We start from the raw sequence: 7,953 nt of genomic DNA, 5'->3' as shown, positions 1-7,953 counted from the left end.
TTGATCAAAAGACCCAAAGGCCAAGAATTCCTCTTTTTCAATGATCTATATGTCTATTGAATTCCATCCCCCGTTAGATTTAGGCTAATAACTGAATTAGGTTGATCTGCATATAGCAAAAAACAGCAGCGATTTTAAAAAGCTAGAGGTACAATTTTCTCCCATGTGAAGGAAGTCCAAGGCTGGACTGGTATCATCATGGATATCTGGGACCCAGCTTCCCCCTATTGTTTTATAAATCGTATTGACATCTATCATCAAGGTCACTTCACATTTGAAGAGATCAGCTAGAGCTATAAAAATGATGGCTGCATTCTCAGGCTGATTCCAAGGTAAGTCAGGTCTCTTTAAACACCCTTCTTGGAGGTCCTTAAATCACTGCTGCTTGCATTTCATTGACTAGAATTTACTTGAATGGATTAGTCTAGCTGCAAAATATAGTATTTCAGTTGGGGTGGCACTTTTCCAAGTAAAAGTGTTTGTTTTCAAGGAAAAATGGGAAATGGATATCAGGAGGCAAGTAGAAGTCTCTACCTCATTTGTCAGGGGTTGATGGCCTATGTATGCATAATGGAAACTAGGGTCCTACAAACAGACTAAAGGTCAAATAAGAGTTGCTATTTCTTTAGAGGAATCAGAGAATTTTCTAGGTTTTTCAGAGATTGCTCTTTGAGAGGTGAAAGTGTAATTAACAGTGAGGGTAAGAGTTACATTATTCACATTTACCATTGTGAAAATACAAATTTCTAAGCATACCCCTCCATGGAGACCCTGGATTTGATTAGAACTCTTCTGTTCCTACACTCTGATAGTCAGCAATATAAGAGTAGCTAGGTTTGCAAAACAATATACAAATTCATATTATCTTTGATGTTGCTGTAAGGGCATGAATTAACGCTAAGTCTCTAGGCCATGCTCAATGTAATATAGGTTCTGATCTGTTAAATGAGATTTCTATGTAGCCAGGCCAATAAAAATTATGTTATTACAAGTTATCATTTATTAGGTCTACCAAGCACTCTGATAATTATCTATTATCTTGCTATTACTTCAATTAACTCTTTATGGCAAATGCTACATTCCAGTTTTATCAAATAGGATATTGAGGCTTAGAGAAATTATTTAATTTTAATGATAACACAATTGCTTAGTGACTAATTTGGGATTCATAACCACATCTGTCTGACATCAAAGCCATTATGATATGATGAATTCTAATCCTATGCAAAGGTAGGCAATTAAGAGGCATTCTCTCAAAATCGGACAATTGGAGCTAAATCCATTTTCCTAAAAGACAGATGTCATAGTTTTCAGTCTGTTCATGACATATTAAAAAAAGGCAATCACATAAAATAGTACTGTGTATCCTGTAGAAAGTCCTAGGGAGGAATAAACTTCTTTAATTATTTAATGGTCTGTAATATTGACAAGGCAATACTCTCAGTTCTGTATGGGGTCAATAACAGAACTAGGGAAAGAAAGCCACTGGGATTATGACACAAGGAAGCTATTGTTTTATTTACTGTAATTCTGAGCTATCCACTTATAAAACTGGTAACTTTCTAAAGTGTGAGTTTCTAATATCAGCAGAATTATTTAAGCAGAGTTACTTGGATTTTCTATATCACTTTTTTTTTTTTTTAATGAGTGATTAGTCTAGATACATTTGAGTGTCCCTAGTGTAAACTGAGTTGTGTCACCTCAAAAAATATGTTGAATCCTAACCACCCTTATCTGTGATTGAGACCTTATTTGAAAACAAGGTCTTTGCAGATATAATCAAGTTAAGATAAAGTCATGCTTTATTAGTATGGACCAGATGACTGGTGTTCGAATGTGGAGAGAAAGATTTGGAGACTCACAAACATAGACAGTCATGGGAAAACAGAGGCAGAAATTGTAGTGATGCATCTATAAACCAAGCATTGCCAAAGACTGCTAGCAATTACCAGAAGGTAGGAAGAGTCAAAGGTGGATTGTTTTCAAAGCCATCCAAAAATCCTGGCCCTGCCAACAGCTTGATTTTGGACTTCTTGCCTCCAGAACTATAGAAGAATGCATTTGTTTTCTTTTAAGCTACCTAGTTTGTGATGCTTTCTCTATGGCAGCAATATGAAACTAACAGTCACTTTCAAATCTGAAAACTTCTAGTCCGCTCTAACGAAACTATAAGCCTCATAGAAAAGAGTCCTAAAATAAGGAAGATTCCAAGGAGACAGTGATCTTAGGTTGGTTAATAAACAATCAGTGATATTTTCTATCACACAAAGAAAAAAAAGTGAAAGCCAATAAGGAGAGAGAAACCATGTGAGACCATACCCACAGGTTAGGATAAGAAGTGTATGTAGGAGGAATTAGGAGACCAGACTGGATAAGAACTGGGGAAACTAGTTTGGAATATTGTGAAATAAGCTTGGGGTGATCAAGTATGGAATTCTATAGATGATATGTGGTCCGCTACAAGGAATTCAAACTTTGGGAAAGGTTTGGGGGGCAGATAGGATTAGAGCCAGGTGTACAAGATTAGTCTGGAATACCTGGAAGATTGGCTAGAAAATAGTGGCTTAAAGTAATCTGGGTAAAAAATGAGGTTGTGGGAATAGTGATTAGAATACAAAAAAGAATAAATATGGACAGTATTCAAGATGGGAAACTGATAAAAAGTAGAGTTTTGACAGAATTTTTCTTTGAGGATCTGTTTTTTTGTAAGTAGAGAAACAATGGATGTACACAAACAAGGCCACTTTCTTAGTCCGGGCTGCTAAGACAAAATGCAATAGACATACATAATTTTAAGCATATTGGAAAGCAGCCCATAATGAATTATATTTTAGAAAACAAGAATGAGCCATCATTTCTAAATAATGTTGTTGTATTCAATTCACATAATAGTGGCACTCTACCTTAATCAATCCTAAATTGGATCATTAGTTAATGAAAATAGTCACTAATTAAATACTCCTGATTTTTACTTGTATCATGAGATCAAATTTCCTGATGAAATTAATTATGAGGATTGGATACATTTAAAGATTTCTGTTTGCAAATTTCACTGCAGTGGAGAGAACTCACTGTAAAAGGAGGGGTTTTATAATCTGTTGCCACTATTGTTAAGTAGATGCAATGCTGTTTTATGATTATTATGAATCAGACAACCCCAGAAAAATCAGAATAACAATTTAAATGTTAACACTTCATTTTATTAGCTACGATGAGTGTAAATTGGGACTTACAATTCCCCATTCAGGAAACACATAATTCTAGAGCATTAGGTCTGCAAATATCCTTAGAATCTAATGGAATACCCACATTTTGCAACTGAATAGTAGGCCCCTAAATACTGTAGTTTGGCTGTGATGAAAGATTTAGAAGGTGAGCTGAGGCCAAATCATATTTCCTGACTCAACTTGTGCATTATTCAACCCTCTTTATATTAATGCATTTAGCTAGCTTAGAAGTTACCCCTCCTGTCTTTCAACACAGCAAAGCAAGCTCCTCTTTTGACACTGGGCTGTAAGATTGGCTGATACCGAGGCAGAATTGTTGTGCTTTCTGCAGAATAGTGTCCAAGATGGTAATGTCGACAAAACCTGGATAAGGTCTTGACTCTTTCTTGGGCCCCTGATATTTTCTCTTACTAACAACTATAAGAAGGTTTGGGACTCCCTGAAAGAATGTATTTTCCACAGATATCTTGGTAAATAATCAGGAGACAAACATCTCAGTCTTCAGACCCCAGATTTAGGGAAGGAGACATTCAATGTGAGGAAAAATAAATACTATGGGGCTACAACAAAATAGCTTCCATCCCACCTGCTAAATTCTTCTAGCTGGGCTAACGATCAAACTAATATGAGACAGATTAACAGGGGAAACGTCCAAAGTTTATTAGGGATGTACAGGCGGGGGCATCATAGGATATGAGACCGAAGGACAGACTGGACAGGTGAGGCCTGTATGTCATCCTGGAGCTAAGGAGAAGAGGGTGAGGGGTTAGTGGCTTGAGACTCGAAAGGACAGGAAAGCAATTTACATGGAGATGGAAAAGCAAATGTTTGGTAAATAAATGTTTGCTGGGACATCTTTAACAATGGGACACAGAGAGGACTTTGAATTAATAGGCATTGCTAGGCTCTGTCTATCACACACTAGTTTATATTGAAGTATAATTATCTTGGATGATCTCTTTCTTCCTGAAGCAGGTCCTGTATCTAAATTACTTTCATTTTTAGGCAGAGGCAAAGGTTTTTCCTGAGTCTTTTGCTCCTTAAGAACCAGTTTAAAATCAGTTCCCCAAAAAGCATATTTTGGAGTGGTACAACTTTGCTTTTCTTCAATACCAAGAGAAGGGAAAGCAGAAGTTGCAATTGAAAGAAAAGAGGACAATTGAAAACTGATTGAAAATGCCCTGGTTAGTAATAGGCTTCATAGTATTTTAAAAAATTATTTTGATTTCATATTAAGTATCACCTACTCTTGTATATGCAAGAGTTTTACATTTTAAAAAATTTCCTTTACATGAAATATAAGACTCTTTGAATATGATAGGAAAGACACTTATTGATTAATGTTCTTGGCATTGTAAAATATATAGTTTTAGACAGATATGAGAAATTTCAGTGGCATTATAAAGAAAACATCTGTGAGGGACAATACGATTCTGACAAAGAGTGAAAGGGTTAAATACCCCTTAATTTCTCCATTTTGGCAAACCTCCCATGGCTTTTACTAGGAGACTGTTTATGTTTTCTGACAGGTGGATGCAGATTTATTCTTCAAAAAGTAATTAATCTACTAAGGTATGATGCATCTTTTCTTTTTCTATTCTGGTATTGAATATTCATCACAAAACAAGTGCTGCTAATTAGCCGATTATTCCATTTACTGGCAAATAATGAACATGCTATTTCTATCAAAAAAGGAAGAGCTGGAAAAAAATCTACATTTTATTTAGTTACTACTGCTCAGATAACTTTAAAAACTACTGCTCAGATAACTTTAAAATATACAGTGCATTTCACTGTAATGAATCTTTATTCAGCAACTATAGGATTTAAGCTTTAATCTCTTTAGGAAATGGAGATTTTAGGTTAACATTTATTTAGTCACTGTAACAAATCTCTAATCTTAGCAAGACTGTGTCTTTGCCTTAACTTAGTAGTTTGGTGAAATTAAAAATAATTATGGGTATTTCCTCAATTTTTAAACTTATTTAAGATGGGTGATTCATTTTGGGAGCTATTTTAACAGAAGTTTGTTTTAGAAATTTTAATTATGTACTATGGAATTTTGTTTACTCTTTCTAAAGGCTAATTTAAAAAGTAACTTAAATTTAAAAAAATATTTCATCAAGTTTAAAAGCTGCTCATTGAAACTCACTGTAAATAAAATGAAAATTTAGGCTACATATTAGGAGAAATCACTGGACAGGAGAGCAAAGAGACTTCCTCAAAGATTAAAAAATTAAAACAAACTCTTCATCCATACTCAAAATATTGGAAGCCAGTGATGAAGTGAATTCAACTAAAGTTTTAACTCAAACTTTAATACTGGTGGCCTGATGATAAGGAGAGTGTTATTTTCTGGTAGTATATTATCATTATTATTATATGTTTAAGAGATTTTTATATAAAATTTAATTTTTGCAGTAAAAAATTAAGAGAAAAATGAAAAAGCTACAATAAGTAGTCCATGGTCAAAGAATAAAATAGTCAATACAAGTGAACATAGCTTTGACCCAGATAATGGAATTTCTGAGAAGGAACTTTACACTAACTAAGATAATGATGTCAAAGTATCTAACAGAAAAAGTTGACAAGATGCATGAAGGGATAGGGAATAGCAGATAAATGGAAATATGAAAAAAAGTTGAATAGGAATGTTAGAAAAGAAAAACACAATATCAAAAATGAGGAAAAAAAAATCATTCAGTAGGCTTAACACCAGAATAAATAAATCATAATCTAAGCTGAGTGAACTTTAACACACATCACTAAAAGTTATCCAAAATAAACCACCAAGAAAATAAAAGGAATAAATACAATGCCAATGTCATTGTCACTGGATCCCTGCAAAGAGAAGATAAAGAGAATAGACCAGATTAAATAATTGAAGGAAAAATGAAAGAAAATTTCCAAAACACCATTAAGGACATCAAGCTAAAAATCTAAGAAGCTCAGTGAACTCCATGTAGAAACAAAGAAAACAGAAAAATACTAGGAATTTCATATTTAAATTGTTGAAAGTAAAGATACAAAGCACTGAATGGTGACAGAAGGGATAAAAATATATTACGCAGGGAAGAAATGATGCAAATGATGGCTGACTTCTCATCAGAAACACATGACATCTTAAAATGCTGGAGAAAAGGACAATATAGATTTAATATTCATGGAAAATATTCTTTAAAAATAAAGGTAAAGCACATGTCTGATAAAAAACTGGTATCCAAAATATGCAAAAAACTCCTAAAACTCAGAAAATAAGCAAGCGAACAACCCTATAAATAATGGACAAGTGAGCTGAACAGATACCTCTCCAAAGAAGATGGACGCATGGCAAACAAGAATATAAAAGCATGTTCAACATCATATGTCTTTAAGAACTGGCACGTTAAAACAACCATGAGATGCCAATACACATCTATTAGAATGAATAAAATCTGAAACACTGACAGTATCAAATACTGGTGGGGTTGTGGAGCTCGTAGGGGTGGAAAATGGGACAACCACCTTACAGGACAGTTTGGTGGTTTCTTGGAAACTTAAACATACTCTTAACATATGATCCGTCCGACTCCTTGGTATTTACTCTAATGAGCTGAAATGAGGAGGGAGTGAGTAGGTGGGGAACAGGGGATTTTAGGGCAGTGATAGTTATCGCCATGAAACTGTAATGGGGGATATACATTATTATACATTTGTCAAAATCCATACTATGCACCACACAAAGAGTGAGCCCTAATGTAATCTATGGACTAGATAACACAAGGTATTAATACGGCTCATCAATGGTAACAGTTGTACAACACGAATGCAATTTCGTGTTAATAACAGATGAGAATCGTGTGTGTTGAGGGGGACAGGTAGGGTACACTGGGAACTGGTACTTTCTGCTTATTCTTTCTACAAACCTAAAACTGTTTTATTTATTTAAGAAAATCAGAAAATGAAGTGAAAATTAAAACATTTTTATACAAAAGAAAACTACATAAATTAGTCTCCAGTAGACTAGCCCTAACATATATGCTAAAAAAAATTCTTCAGGTCGATTGGAAATGATACTGCGCGGAAGCGTAGACCTGTGAGAAGGAAGGACGTGCACTAGAAAATAAAGACATGTGCACTTGTGAGTCTGTGTCAATGTGTGTGCGAGTGTGTGACGCAGATGGAAATAAGAGCCTAGAAAAGATATACTGCGTGAACCATGAGCGGGAGAAACATGATGAAGCTGCATTAATATCAGATAAAGTAAATTTTAAAACAGTATTATCAGAGATAAATATAATCATTTTTATAATGATATATTGTGAAATATTAGACAACTTATCAAGAAAAAAAAGCAATCCATGCTATATTATCACCCATTCACGGATATTCCAAATATGTGAATAGAAAATTGACAAAAATGGAAATCCAGAATAATATTTCTGTACATTTTATCTCAGTATTTTAAACACCTTGCTGACGGGTCACAAGTATACATGCATGGGTTTCCGTGTCCAAACTTTGCTGACCTGTCATGAGATAACTCATGTCCTCACTTACATTAATTTAAGTAATTTTAAACACCTTACTGACCAAAGTAGCTGGCTGCATGGGCAATTTTGGCTTGAAACAGCCGGTCAGCAAGGTGTTAAAAAACTAGTAGGCACAAACGAAGTAATAATGTAGAGCATTTGAACATAACACTATCCACCAACTTGGTCTAGTGATATTTATAGAGCACTGCCCC

This window comes from Miniopterus natalensis, chromosome 5 (assembly GCF_054644295.1).
Source record: "Miniopterus natalensis isolate mMinNat1 chromosome 5, mMinNat1.hap1, whole genome shotgun sequence".
Lineage (NCBI taxonomy): Eukaryota > Metazoa > Chordata > Mammalia > Chiroptera > Miniopteridae > Miniopterus > Miniopterus natalensis.
Note: the sequence above shows the minus strand (reverse complement) of the source record.